Source organism: Neomonachus schauinslandi, chromosome 14 (assembly GCF_002201575.2).
Source record: "Neomonachus schauinslandi chromosome 14, ASM220157v2, whole genome shotgun sequence".
In the NCBI taxonomy this organism is placed as follows: domain Eukaryota; kingdom Metazoa; phylum Chordata; class Mammalia; order Carnivora; family Phocidae; genus Neomonachus; species Neomonachus schauinslandi.
The window spans coordinates 48,294,511-48,310,565 of record NC_058416.1 but is presented as its reverse complement, the minus strand read 5'-3'; positions in this window follow the sequence as shown (position 1 = coordinate 48,310,565).

Below are 16,055 nucleotides of genomic sequence, written 5' to 3'. Positions count from 1 at the left end.
GCTGGAGAGGACCAGGCAGAGGAGGTCCGGGCGGGCTGGAGGATGGAGGGAGGCGGGGGGAGGAACGGGAAGCTTTCAAAGGTGGCTTGGTCTGGAGTGCGTGGGAGCAGCGGGAGACTGCAAGGCCGATAAAGAAACATAATGGGACTGCCTGCCACTAAACTGGGGGGCGGGGATGGGGACGTGGCTGCAAGAGATGGGGGTTTGGAAAAATATGGGACGCCTAGAGCTAATTCCCCTGATTAAAAATGCATTAGTTTGGAGGTGTCAGGGACACGCAGCTGTTTTCAAGGAAAGCCTGGCTCCAAGAGGTCCTCCCTGGCCGGGCTGCCTGGCGGCTCCATCTCGGAGTGGATGTCAGCGCGCCCCCGGCCCGCCGACGCTTGTCCTCTCCCTGACAGGGCCCTGGCCAATGTCCTGCTGCTGAGGGTCGTGGTAATTTACATCCTCTCTGTGTACATTAACTTATCTGCAGCCGCGCTGGCTGCGCTCCTTCAGTCAGCCTGTCTCCTGTGCAGCCTGGGAGACTTCCCCCACCGGCGGGCCGGCCGGGGGCTGCAGGGGGACTGGGCCGCCGAGTTCCTGCGCCCTGCGAATCACAACAAACGCCTCCCGGGGAGGAGCCCCGCCGCCTGGGCCCGACCCGGGACGCCGAGCGCCGCGCGGGGGGTGGGGGGGATGGCAGGCGTGGGAGGCTACACGGGGACAGCCCGGGCAGGGCAGAGGCGGGCGGCCCGTGGCTGGAAGCGAAACACTTAGTGGCTAATTCATGACTCATGACTCATGTGCAGGCTCCTCTTCAGTGACAGCCGGGACAGTTACTGGTTATTTGTAGTCCCCCGGCTTTCATTTCGCTGTAATTAAGCAGTCATTTGAGGGTCATTTCATACCAGTTATAGGTTTCCCTGTTTTAGTAATGTTTTAAGTTCCAGGGGGGCAACAGGGAGTGGAAGGGGAGGTTGGGAAGGAGGCGTGGAGGGCAAGAGGGTAATCGTCTCTGAGAACGTGTGCACTTTCCATAACTCTTTCCCTGACAGGCCCCAGTGTGGAGTTTCCTCAGATGCCGACTCGAACGTTCTGTTTCGCAGGGCGCAGGCCAGATCCTCTTCCATGACACGAACGGTCTGCCCCGAGAAGAGGTCTGGCCGTGTTTGAGTCAGATGTTGGATTTTCTTCTTTCCCCTCTGGCACCACACTAATCATTCTCTTTAATCACTGTAGCTTTTTAATGAGGCCAAGTAGGTATTTATGGAGCCGTCTACTCTCTAAACGCTAATGCTTGATAAGTCATTTATAACTTATCGGTGGGCTTTGCATGGCCAAACCCAGAAGAAAGGAAGTGAGAGTAAAATAGAGTCTGGAGTTTGCTCAGAAAAATGCGGCCTATCTTCAGGTCCTAGATGGTACCAAGCCCTTGTGGGAAATGTTCAATCCATCAGGCATAAGAGTAAGGAACAACCAGTCTGTCCCAATTTTGTGAAAATTCCCTGGCTGGCGTTCTCGCCGTTTTCTCACTCATTTCCACCCCTTTCTCCTTTGGCTGGTTCATGTCTCTTTGGATATCATGTGAAGCTTCCATTCTAAGGCCAATTCTCCAAAATTCTGTAAAGAATCCTGGAGCTGTTACATTTGGAGGGTACACAGATGCAAAATGAAAGGACTGGAAAGAAATAAAGGACAGAAACCAGATTTCCTGTCGTTGCAAAAGTAGGTGTCACAGGCTCCAAATTTCAGTCGATGTTAAAATTAAAGTTAGGGCTGGAGTGTGTAGTAGTGGTGGGAATGTAGTTGACTTCAAACAAGAAGAGGGGAGAAACCCTCCCAAGGAAGGGTAGGAGAAGGAGTGGTGAGGAGGAAAGAAAGACAGGACCCCACAGACTTAAAAAAAAAAAAAAATATATATATATATATATATATATATATGAAAACCAATCCATAACATATGAGTATTTAATATGCATTAAGGAGACTTTTTCAAAGTTTTCAGCCATAACGAGGAATGGAGTGCTGATGTGTGCTGCAACAGGGATTGACCTTGAAAACATGACGCTAAGTGCCATTTACAAAAGATCACATGTTATATGATTCCATTTATATAAAATGTCCGGAGGAGGAAAATCTATAGAGACAGGCAGTAGATTAGTGGTAGCCTTGAAAGGGGGAGGGAGTGGGGAGAGGGAAGAGAAACTGCCAAAGGGTACAGGTTTCTTTCTGTGGCACTGAAAATGTTCTAGAATGGATTGTGGTGGTGGTTGTGCAACTCTGAATATACTAAAAACTACTGAATTATACACTTCAAATGGGAGAATGGTATAGTATGTGAATTATATCTCAATAAAGCTGTTACCACAAAAAAGTTTTCAAAAAGTTAGAATCAAGCCCCCAAATAAGTGTCATTAAAAAAAATTAGCTTGTGGGGTGCCTGGGTGGCTCAGTCATTAAGCGTCTGCCTTCGGGTCAGGTCATGATCCCAGGGTCCTGGGATCGAGCCCCGCATCGGGCTCCCTGCTCCGCGGGAGGCCTGCTTCTCCCTCTCCCACTCCCCCTGCTTGTGTTCCCTTTCTCACTATCTCTCTCTCTGTCAAATAAATAAAATCTTAAAAAAAAAAAAAATTAGCTTGCTAAGTACCACTGCTTCTTTCTCCAAGACAGTGAAGCCAGCAGGTCACGTTCTTCAAGGCAGGGACTTTGGTTCTCTCAGTGCCCAGAACAATGCTGCTCACTGAAGGTACTCAACAAATACCTGCTGAAAGAGAATTTTCAAATAATCCAGACTAGCCTAGTTCAGAGGGGTGCCATGCTCACCTACCACTTCTTCTCTGCATCACTGACCTAGCTTGTATTTATTTATTTAATTTATTTTATATTTACTTATTATTACTATTAAGATAGCTAGAAAAAATAACTAATAAACAAAAGAAATTTTTTTTATCTGTTTGCCAGGCACTGTACATATATTTGTCTCTACACTTTATAAAAGCCAGCAATGTAAACCCACTGAACCCAGGTCTGTCTGGCTCCCAAAGCTTTAGTCTGCTATAAACACTGCCTCCTACAAATACTAACAACAAAGGCAGGGAGGAGCACACACAAACGTACATAGACACCAACCCAACATCACCGATAAAGCAAACCAAAGGACACAATTTGGTTTTTATATTTAAACTGAGAAAAGCATCATGAACATATCACTCAATGGTGGGTTTTCTTATTTAAAATTATTCTAATTTTATAATAACTATGGAGTATAGCGCCAACAAATATGGAGCACTCACTACATACCCAGCCCCGGGTGGAGCACCAGGAAGTTATAGAAGCAGTTAACATAGGAGCTTATCCTCACACGTACTATAAAAACCACTGTCCCTTAAAAAAAAAAAAAAAAAAAAAGAGTACTCTTGAGTCTATTATTTGTCTAAATAGTACATACGTAATCTGAAAAGTCTTGTTTTCCTGAGACCTCTTCTTAAAATTGAAACATTTTTGTGGAATGTTAAGGACAAAGTCCAGAGCTCTGTGAAGAGCTAATTAAATGACTGCCCCCCCCCCACAACGTGGCTGGGTTGGAACGCAAGTAAGAATACACCCAGATTCCGTGTAAGCCACTGTGGTGTCTTCGTGGGCTTGTGTCACCAGCCAAGGTGTCCATTAAATAGTTAATATTTCTCATGACAGTAATCCAAGATTCCAGATCCACGTCCCAACTGAGACTCAGTCTCAACAACTTATCTTAGGCATTTTAGTTGATATATTAAGGTACCACCTGGAAAGATCCAAAACCTTCTAATTAAAGTTTCCACATTCCCCTGTTTTACAATAAAAATTTTGATCTAAGGTTTATAATAAATAGCCCACATTTTACAGTTGGAAAAATCAAGTAACTTCAGAAACTACTTACTGAAACCATCCCAAAGACCCATAACAGTATCAGTAAAAGATCCCAAATAACTGACAAGTTCTCCTTCCAACTGTTAGATACATGCCCCATCTAAACTGGTGGGAGGTGTTCCTTCTACTTAAAACAAAACTATATATACATTATATATACATTTTTATGTACAATATATATATACATTTTTTTTAGTGAAGTCTGAAAAGGAGATACAATCCAGCCCATAAATGCGGGGAAAATTCATAGTTCCCCCTCTCTCCTGCATATGGGAAATTCCAGAAATGAAGGGAGTGCCAACCACTTAGGCTGATGAGCTTCAAGAAACAACTCCAGACTTTGGAATGTGCCTAGGTACCACGGTGTCTAAGGAATAGCCATCCACCCCCAAGCATATGTGGTTGTCACCCTCTAGTGGATGATCTATGATAATCGTTGGCAGCCTCCTGTGGGGGACAAGAGCGAATGTCATCCAAGACTGACTTATCTCAAAGAGGTAGATGACAGATAAGCCTGAACCAGAACTCTTAAGTTTTGGACACGTATTTCCCAGGAAAATGGGTGTTTGTGGGCTGTTTATTCAGTCTGCAGTTCCCTGCTTCTTTTGCGTTTCCAGCGTGTGTTTCCTACTGGTATTGCGGCATTTTCAAGAACAATATGTATTTCCTTAAGGCAGACTTCGACAATTGAGATAGTTCTAGGGAATTGATTCCCAGAGGTTGTTTGCCTCCAGGCTGGCCTCGAAAGCTTTCTCTGGCTGCCGGCCTACTGAGTGTGCCCGACTACTTAGCTGGTAACATTGAACCTGCCAATTGAACACGAGTCCTGTGTTGAATGGTCTGATCTGCCTAGGGAAGTTGTAAATAAATAAATACCATTGTATAAGGAGCCTAAATGTAGGGGCCTAAATAGAACTCTAAAAAATGAAGTCTGGCTTCGGATACATTCATATGATGAGATTCAAAATATAATAATATGGTTTTCCTGTTTCCATTCTATCAGGTAACTGAAGAATTGCATTTCTAAATTTGGATGGGGATTAAATTTCTACATCAAAGACAGTTTCCAGGACGGAAGGATTATGGGTACAGGAAATACTCTACATTCTCAAAAGCCTACATTGTTGGTGCTTGCATTTGCTCTGTGAGAACTTACTGAAAGAAACCATTTCTCCGGAAGACAAGTATAATTTCCTGAAGATCTGTTTATTCGTCAGCAGACATGTTGAATGTTTCAAGTCAAGGATGACCTTGGTTCTAAATCTGAGGTCGAATGGGAATCAGAGCATTGTAGAAATGAAATGCCCCTCCCCTCATCTTACCCATTTGATAGATGACGAAACTGAGATTTGGCCAGGTTAGGCAGTGCTAGCTAATTACAGAGTTGGTACCCAACGAAAGTTTACTCTACAACCCCAGGCCCTTGTCTTTCCCCCACATCACTGTTGTCTCTTAGGTCGAATTGTGTTAGTGATTATGAGGAAATCCGTTTCCTAGCTTTGTTCGCAGTAAGTGTTCTGTTTGGTTAGAAAGGTTTTTCTCTATGGTGACAAAATATACATTACATAAAATATACCATCTTAACCATTTTTAAGTGCACAGTTTATTGACGTTAAGTACATTCATGCTGTTGTGCAATCGTCACGACCATCTATCTCCAGAACTTTTTTATCTTCCCAAACAGAAATTCTGCACCCATTAAACACTAACTCCCATCCCCTCCTCCCTCAATCCCTGGCGACCACCATTCCGTTGTACAGCTCTATGAATTTGAGTACATCATGAAAGTGGAATCATACGGTATTGGTTCTTTTATGATTGGCTTGTTTCACTTAACATCATGTCTTCAAGGTTCACCCATGTTGGTCATGGGTCAGGATTTCCTTCTTTTTTAAGGCTGAATAATATTCCATTGTAAGTACATACCACATTTTGTTTATCTGTTGATGGGCATTTGTTGAAAATATTTTTCAAATACACAAGAAAAATACATAAAAATCTCTTTTTTAAATTTTTTATTTATTTATTTGACAGGAAGAGAGAGAGCACAAGCAGGGGGAGCAGCAGAGGGAAGGGGAGAAGCAGGCTCTCTGCTGAGCAGGGAACCCCATACGGGACTCGATCCCAGGACCCTGGGATCATGACCTGAGCCAAAGGCAGACACTTAACCACCAGACTGAACCACCCAGGTGCCCCTAAAAATCTCTTTTTGGAAGTAAAAGCATGTGTGCAAGAGGCTGGAAGCTATATTTTTTAAAAGGCTACTGGGGATTGCTAGAGTAAAGAAGAATTTAATAATTCGATGTAGACTTGTTTTCCATTAAAGCTACAGAATTTGGTTGACTTAGCATTATATTCTCTGCCACCACCTCCCATCTGAACCTAGCATCAGCACAGGGTCACATATGGTAGGTACACAATAAACGTGTGCTCAATTTCCAAGTCAGGCAGAGGGAAAATCAAATGTGGTCTGTATTATCATGGTTTTTCTTAATATTCCCATTGATTATCTTAGAGAAAGGCAGAAATCTGGTGGAAAGAATATACTCCTGGAAGAACAATGTATCCGTTGCTGTTCTTAATGTCTAGCAACAGAAACTCTCAGGAGCAAGCCCCAAAGGAGTTTATAAAAAGAATATTGTATAGCTCATGGAATTGCTAGATGGACAGAGGGCCAGGCTTGAGGCTTCCAAAAACAATGCCCCAGACCACGTCCCACACTGACCTGAGGAGAAACCACCACCGATGGTGATGCTGACACCGAGCAGCAGGTGTCCACTTTGAGAAGCTGCTGGGACTTTGCTGCACCCAGTCACTAGCATACGTTGCCACTTCTGCCCAGGAGGCAAACCTTGCATTGTCTGCAGTCTCCCAAACCTGGAAACCTGGACTTCCATCTCCGTAACAAAATGGATTCCACAGAGCTCACACAGGAGACACGCCTTGCTCACATCGTAAGGCGTGTCTCCTGTACGTTCAGTGATCGATGGAGCGCCTCGCTATGCACACCTACAAAGGTGGCTGGGAAGTAAGTGCTGTTTTTACTACCTGAGGGAGGTGGGACCCATGAGGAAGATGATTCCCCACACATAGATAGAGTTCAAAAGGTGCCAGGCAGCCTCTACTGAAGGTAAAGGGACTAAGATACAGGGCAGAGGAATGGATAAAATCCATTGCTGATCATTAGAATCAGTGATTATTTCAAAACACCATTAACACCTGATGTGGAGGAAAGCAAAATGAATTGGCAGGTTTTCAGACAGCTCATTTCAGTCCCCCACCGCCATTATAAACTTACAAAGCATCACTGGAGAACTACTCTCTCTAGAAAGAGCTTTGGCCTTGATAAGGGAAACCAGAGCTCAATTGAGCAATAATTGATAACAGCTGAAATGTTTAAGGATGGGGCCATACCTTGTACTTAGACATTTGAGTTACTGTTCTTGCATTAATTCCTGTACATTTTCTTCTCTATTTTGATTGTGAAAGATAAATAATCTACACTATTATTTTAAATTTACATTCAGGTTGGGAAAGCAGAAAATATTAGATCATACCTTAAAACTTCTATTTCTATTATTCACATTTTATTAATTGACCCTTATACCCTCAACCAAATATAACACACACACGCCTGAAAAGAAATTGTTCCAAAGGGCTGGTGTTGCTGGCTCTGACCCACCAGAGATGGCAGTCATGCAAGTGGTCACATGCATCATCATAAAGGAAAGCTCGGACTAAGATGTTGGAGGAGGAACATAGTTTCATCCGACAATGGCTTTCTCCCCAAATTACCTGAAATGGGCCAATCTTAAGTCATCATTTGTCATGACTTGTCATGGTTTTTATTTTTTTTTTTATTTTTTAAAGATTTTATTTATTTATTTGAGAGAGAGAGAATGAGAGACAGAGAGCATGAGAGGTAGGAAGGTCAGAGGGAGAAGCAGACTCCCTGCTGAGCAGGGAGCCCGATGCGGGACTCGATCCTGGGAGTCCAGGATCATGACCTGAGCCGAAGGCAGTTGGTTAACCAACTGAGCCACCCAGGCGCCCCTTGTCATGGTTTTTAAAAAAGAAAAGAAAAATCACTAACTCTCATGAAAACCTATACCTTCAAGTAACTCCATTCCTGATAGTTACGGTCACACACATCAAGGAAATCTACCTGCTGAGAAATATATGTAATTACTGGCATTATTCCTGAAGTATTCGTCCTTGGATTCTTCAACTACATGTGATCTATGTCCATGAGAAAGAATTCACTAAATATACTAAAGTTGATAGAGGAAAAAAAAATTTTAATCTACATTTCAAACTTCCTGGTATAATGTTTCATGAAGTGAACTGGTTTGGTTCATAAAAATGCTATTTAGCAGAATTTTTCTTACTTTAAATGGCTAAGGATACCCTATACATTGTATCTTTAGGAAGATCTATGGCAATCTAATGAATGCACTATTAAAAAAAATAGAAAAGCATAGAATCCAAAGTAGAAAATGAAAATCATAGGCTACAATAGAATAATTTTTAGCCTGAAATAAAGCATTCTGATCATCTAATCTAGGGTTCACAAATACGTGGGGGTAAGGAGAGTCATTTGCCTAGTTTCTGTCCAAGGCAGACATAAGGCGGCAATTTCCAGCTGAGGCCACACATGCATTGTCTACTGATTCTTCTTACAGAGAGCTCTAGTAGCCTCTGTCATTCATGTGGAGTTGTCATATGTAAAGAAACTATTTGCCATCCCTGGTAGTCTGAGCTCCTCAAGTTACATACATGTGGAGGCTGAAGAGCATGCAGTGACCAATACCTTGACTACTGTCATGCACCAAGAAAAGAAAAGACTCAGCCTCATAACCCTGATCATCTGTGCATGACTTAGATCAAATTCATAGAATCATAGAATACATAGCCCTCAGCTGATTGCAGTCAAGGCTCTGAATTCCCAAGTTTAGTAATTGTAATGCTCCTAAAAGAGTTTATATTATCAACTTCATAATTCCCACTATAAAAGTGAAATAGGAAAAAAACATGGCTTATTTGAGTATGTATGAGTTCATTTATTGTTCATAAAAAGGTACTTAAAGGAAAATGTTAAAGCTTTTCCTGTACATGAAATTATGATTAGGTTATGGATGCAATGTAAATGGAATGCCCTTAGAAACAGATGACGGTATATACAGAGATTGGGACAGAAGAGCTCTTTTGCGTGAAATTTTCTTTGTTACAACAACAACAAAATTCACAATATACCACAGCACCTGCAGTTTATTTATTTTTTAATATTTTATTTATTTGAGAGAGAGAGACAGAGATAGAGCATGAGCGGGGAAGAGAGGGAGAAGCAGGCTCCCCGCTCCCTGCTACTCAGTGGGGAGCCCAACGGAGGGACCCTGGGATCCTGGGATCCTGGGATCCTGGGACCATGACCTGAGCCAAAGGCAGATTCTTCACCCACTGAGCCACCCAGGCGCCCCAGCACCTGCAGTTTAAACAACTGTTTACATTCATATAAAAATAATGATGATCATAAATGTCTTCTGGATTTAATGATGCCTTGTCCCATCCACTGAGACAACATCGTTATCTAGCTTAAGTTTGATGTACTCTGTTCAACTCATGAGTGAAAACAAAACCCAGAAATTAGATGCCTGGAAGTAAAAGTGCCCAAAAAAAAGAAAAAAAAAGAGGAATCACTCTTGGTTGTAATCATTCACATAATATCAGAGAAGTCTGTATACTAACACGTGCTGTTTCTAGATTTTTTTTCTCAATTGTAATTTTGTTGTTTACCTTTAAAATTTCTTTTATCGGGGCGCCTGGGTAGCTCAGTCCGTTGGGCATCTGCCTTCGGCTCAGGTCGTGATCCCAGGGTCCTGGGATGAGCCCCTCATGGAGCTCCCTGCTCGGCGGGAAGCCTGCTTCTCCCTCTCGCACTCCCCCTGCTTGTGCTCCCTCTCTCGCTGTGTCTCTCTCCCTCAAATAAATAAATACAATCTTTAAAAAAACAAGAAAAGAAGGCCCTTGATGAAAACAGCATCAACACCATTCCCCCCAACACACAAGTCACACCCTAAAAGCAAGTACTTTTCAACTTTTTTAGCTGTTTATTCTAGTATTTATTCCTGTATTTCTAGATAATATGTTTATACATATGATTTCTGGATAATAATAATAATATGTCTTGATTTATCCATCTGGAGTTTATCTCTTACGGTAGACAAAAATTTTAGTTCCCCTGTGTACCTTTTTTCTTTCCCTCTGCACTCTCATTTTTTTTGGTTATATCCAAAATCAGTGTTTTCATTATTACAACTATGGCAATATTGTTACCATACTGCTGGATCGTCTAGGAAAACAGTGTTCTAGGATTTCTTTCTTGTAAAACTTTTTATTTAAAGTTAATAGTTGGCTCATATACTCATTTATTTAATTTTCTTTGACAGTATGGCCAAGTCTTCCAACATTTCCCCGCAGTTCGGTAAAATGCCTCTTAGTGCAGCTTTCCACGAAGTCAAACCTAAAAGTTGTTCGGTCAGCGTCATTTTGCTTTTCCTGGAGACATTTTTTTCGCCACCTGTTCCAGCTTTCCTGGCTGCTCTCTTGGTCTCCTGCATAAGTATTATGCTGGGGCTTCCCTTGGCACATCCACAGCACTGGATTCCCCTCTTCCCGGATTCCGTGTCTTCCTCTTCCTTGGACCACAGTAGTCCACCCTTATCCATGGTTTTGCTTTCCACTTTCAGTTACCTGCTGTCACTATGGTCCAGAAGTAACGATCCTCCTTCTGATGTACCGTTGGGTCAGTAATAGCCCAACACTACATCACAATGTCTATGTCATTCACCTCACTCATCTCATCATATGGTCATTTCCCCTCTCACATCCTTACAAGAAGAAGGGCAAGTACATATACATATAGAAAACCCTAAAGACTCCACGAAGAAACTACTAGAACTGATAAATGAATTCAGTAAGGTCGCAAGATACAAAATCATTATACAGAAATCTGTTGCATGTCTATACACTCATAATAAAGTAGCAGAAAGAAAAATTAAGAAAACAATCCCGTTTACAGTTGGTGACAGGTTCCACCAGTTTCTTTCTCTTGGCCCGTCTTGACCTGCTCTGTGCCAGATGGCCTCAAATTCACAGTATTTCTGACTCGACCCCTTCAGGACCTAAACCTCCTGTCTCCTGTTTGGAGGGTGGGTGTGGGGTGGGGAGCATTCATCTGGCTGCATAAACTGGGGAGAGGAATTCTGGGATCTACAGCTCCTTAAGTGGACTTTGAAGGGACACCTTATTTTTAGCATCCCTCCCCCAAACTTTGGCAGAACCTGCTCTGCTCCAGTGCCTTTCCTGGGTTCTATGGGGTGAATCACTTTGTCACCAGGTGTGGCCCTCTGCAGACGCTGGTTTGTGTTTCCTCCTCTCTCTCTTTGTTGTTATATGGCTATAGATTACAGAGGTCTCCAGGTACCATTAGAGATGGAACTTGTGCATGATTCTTGCTCTCCTTGCTGTTCGGTGGTGATACTTGAACAAAGAACGAATGAAAAGAGTTGTTACTTGGCCACCTTGAAGGGGGCACCTTGAGCACTTCTTGGTGTTGGCTCAGGGCTGCTCAGGGGCAAGTCATTGAGCATCCTGTATCAGTCTCCTAGGACTGCTGTAACAGTCCCACAGACTGGGTGGCTTAAACAACATAAGTGTGTTGTTTCACTGTTCTGGACCTAGGAATCCAAGATCAAGGCGTCAGTAGGGTTGGTTCCTTCCAAGGGCTGAGGGAGAATTTGTTCATGACTCTCTCCTAGCTTCTGGCGGTTTGCTGGCCATCTTTGGTGTTCCTTGGCTTCGGTTGCACCACCTCAATCCTGCCTTCTGTCTTCACATGGCATTCTCCCTGTGTGCATCTGTATCTAAATGTTCCCTTTTCCTAAGGGCACGAGTCATATTGGATTTGGGCCCACCTACTCCAGTATGGCCTCATCTTAACTAATTACATCTGCAAAACAACCCTATTTCCAAATAAGGTCACATTCTGAGGTACTGGGTGTTAGGACTTCGACATAGGAATTTCTAGAGACATCTTTTAACCTGTAACACATCCCATGTATGGTATCTTCTGATTAGGGTGATCCTTTGTTCAGGGCAATCTCAGTTTACATATGTTGTCCCTGCTTAATTATTAATAGTGCCTCCTCCCACTCTCAGTGTGTCCAACTTTGAACAATCAATGATGTGGATACCCTACATATGGTCCTTTCCAGTTGAATGAGTTTATCAAAATAAAGGATTTTACTATCATTTCCAGTAGATTCTGAATGCAAATCTGGGAATAGTATTTTCATGTTTTCCTATTTTTATTTTATAGAGAAAAACATATATGTAAAGAGCTGTATATATATATGTATATATATATGATTTTTAGAAAATCTTATATAAAAATGTAAAATTACATTTTTATAAATATATATATAACAAACCATATATATGGATTTAACATACACTGAAAGCTTATTATGATAGAGTAGCATGGTGTACAAGCAGAATTTTGAGTCTTTTTAAAAAATAAACATTTCTTTAAAAAAAGAAAGAAAAAGAAACAAAACAGAGTTTTATGTTGCTAACAATAAACAAACAAACTTCCAGCAGCTCAAGAAAATTGGAAACTCAGAACTCCCAGGGTTCACAGAGACTCTGAACTTGGCCAAATCAACTGCTTCGAACCCATTTTTTTTTATGGGATTGGGGACAGCTCAGTTCTTTCCATGGCAACCGACTGTGCTGTCATAAACACTACAGGATGGTCTCTAAATGATCCAGCAGTTGCTGGACTACAAGGGAGATAAGATCTTATTAAAAATACAAAAACTGGAACTAACATACCAGAATATGGAGATACATTGACAAGAGGATTTGCATTATATATAAACAGTCCTTTCTCATTTGGCCTCATAAGGAAAAGGCCCTGTTCAGTGAAAACCAATATGAATTAATGTTGGTCTTCCTTAAATAGTTTTTACACAAATTACCTATCAACAGAAAAGGTTGTAAGGAGAGGGAAAAGCAAATATAGGCAATCCCTACTGAAGTGTGATTTGTGCCTTTGTCCACAAACACAAACCCCACAACTTAGGATATTTCTTGGTTAAGAACTATTTTTCTCTTAAAAGGATAAAACTTGTATTCTTTCTTAATTATAAAAAATAATCTTATTTCATAAAATTTAGAAATACAGGGCACTTGGGTGGCTCAGTCAGTTAAGTGTCTGCCTTCAGCTCAGGTAGTGATCCCAGAGTCCCGGGATCAAGTCCCTTATCGGGCTCCCTGAGTCTGCTTCTCTCTCTACCCCTGCCCCCTGTTCGTGATCTCTCTCTCTTTCTCACTCTCAAATAAATAAATAAAATATTTTAAAAAAATTTTTTTAATTTAGAAATACATAAAACTTAGAAAATAAAAATTACCTATAATTTCACGAACCTGAGAATTTTTTAAACAACTAGAATCATGCTGAATATGGCATTTTATATCTTGCTATTTTTCACATAGCATTACAGCATGAGCTTTATTCTATGTCATGAAAAATGACTAATCGTGAATGTGAATGTGAATGTCTAATAGTCTAGCATATGGATGAACCATAGTTTATATACCATTTTCATGTTGTGGTGAGATGTTTTTAATGAACTAAATTTTTCAATATCATGAGTAACAGGATGGGGAACATCTTATAAATCTTTATTCATATTTCCCATTATTTTATTGAAATATATTGTTAGAAATGAAATTTTTTAAAAAGTTTACATTTTTAAGGTTTTTCCACCTTAAAAACCCTTTTCATAAGTTTTCTCTCTTCTTACTTGTTTATATTCCCAAATGCACTTTGTTTAAAATTTTCACATTCTAGAAAAAGTTACAGGGATAACATTAAAACTATAAATTCAAATGGGAAGAACTGACATTTTTACAATTTTCAGAAACTTGATATGTGTATCCTTTTCTTGAAATCTTTTATATCTCAGTAAACTTCTGCAGCTTTTTTCATATTGTTCCCATACATTCTTTGTATTTAAATTTTTTGTTGCTATTATATATACAATATTCTGGTCATTGTATTGTTTAACGAGAGATTGCTGGGATAGAAAAAAGTTACTACTTTTAGAAATATTTATCTTCTAACCAATTTATTTAACTACCTTATTATTTGTAACAAGCTTATAGTTGGTTGTGTGTGGTGTGTGTGTGTGTGTGATGTGGCATGTAATCATTCTAGCTGAAATCATTACATTTCAGCTTCTTCTTTCCAATAGCAATACCCTTTTGTTTTGAGTTCTTGTCTTTTCCATTGGTCATAGCTTTTAGAAAAGTTAACTAGTGAAGGCGATGGATGGCATATTTGATTTGCTCCTAATAGGGATGACAAAATCCTTGTATGTGTGACATCGCTAAATATGATGTTGGTTGTTAAATTTAATACTGGAATGAGACTCAGGTATATGTCTAAAGGGGTTACACAGGTAGCAGGAATAGTGGAGCAGGCCAGGTAAAGGACCATAGAGCTTGCTGGAAACTGTGACAAACTAGTGGGTATTCCTTCTCAAGAGAGCACACAGCAGGTGCTCAGCAGAAACTTATTACATGCTATTAGAATGTGGACTTACTGTTAACAGATCTTCCATTTTTTTCATGTTGGAAAACTTAACCTTAATCTTTTTTTGCACATAAGAGAAAACAACTGATTTTTATATGAAATATCCCAATTATAAAAAATTTTAACTAAAATAATTTCCCCAATATTGTACAGGGCCAAACAAAAGAATTTATAACAGTGGTCCATATTCAGTCCATTTGCAAACTCAGGATTCAGATAAATATTCTTAACTATATTAAGAAAAGGATCAATCTAGAGACCCCTGGGTGGCTCAGTCAGTTAGGTGTCCAGCTCTTGATTTTGGCTCAGGTCATGATCTCAGGGACCTGAAATTGAGCTCCGCGTGAGGCTCCATGCTGAGCGAGGAGCCTGCTTAAGATTCTCTCTCTCTCTCACTGCCACCCCACCCCCATTTGTTCCCTCTCTCTCTCTTTAAAAAAAAGGATCAATTTAATCCAAATCTTCCAAGAACTTTTTCTTAGAAGTACTTGTTATATTTCATCATGTCTTTTTTTCTTACATTTGTATTTTATTTATTGAATCAATAGATTTCCTAATATTGGAAAAAATTGCATTTCAGGGATATTGTGTACAGTAATATAGAGTTATTAAATTTTTATTTGGGGTTTTAATATATATAATCAAAAGCAATTTTTAAATGCTTTTTTTAAAAATATTTGGTTCTGGTTTTGGCATATGTAAGTTTCATAAAATGAATTGAAGATTTACAATATTCTCAAGTAGAATAGCATAGAAATTATCTGTAAGTTTGGAGAAATTCAACCTGGTAAATTATTTGGCATAAGGCCTTTGAAATTATTTCTATCATACATTTTTCAACTTTCCTCATGGTCATTAGTCTATTACTGAGTCAATTTTGGCCTGTTGTGTTCCTTGAAATGCATATTTTTCAAATTTGATATCAAAGAATATTATATACTATTCTTTTATAATTGTATAACCTCCTCTGTATCTGTCATTCCATATTCTTTCTTTTTTTTTTTTTGTTTTTTGTTTTTTTTTTAAAGATTTTATTTATTTATTTATTTGAGACAGAGAGAATGAGAGAGAGCGAGAGCACATGAGAGGGGGGAGGGTCAGAGGGAGAAGCAGGTTCCCTGCTGAGCAGGGAGCCCGATGCGGGACTCGATCCAGGGACTCCAGGATCATGGCCTGAGCCGAAGGCAGTCGCTTAACCAACTGAGCCACCCAGGCGCCCCTCCATATTCTTTCTTAATTCTAACACCTTTCTTGTGGTTGTTCTTTGAATAAATTTGTTAGCTACTTGAGCTACTTCCATCCACATTGTTGCAAATGGCAAGATTTCGTTCTTTTTGGTGGCTGAGGTTCTACATTTATTTCTAAAAGTTTTATCGCTATCAATGAATTGTGGATCACCACATCAAAAACTAATGATGTGTTGTATGGTGACTAACATAACATAATAAATTTAAATAAATAAATAAATAAATAAATAAATAAAAGTTTTATCACTTTGCCTTTTACATTT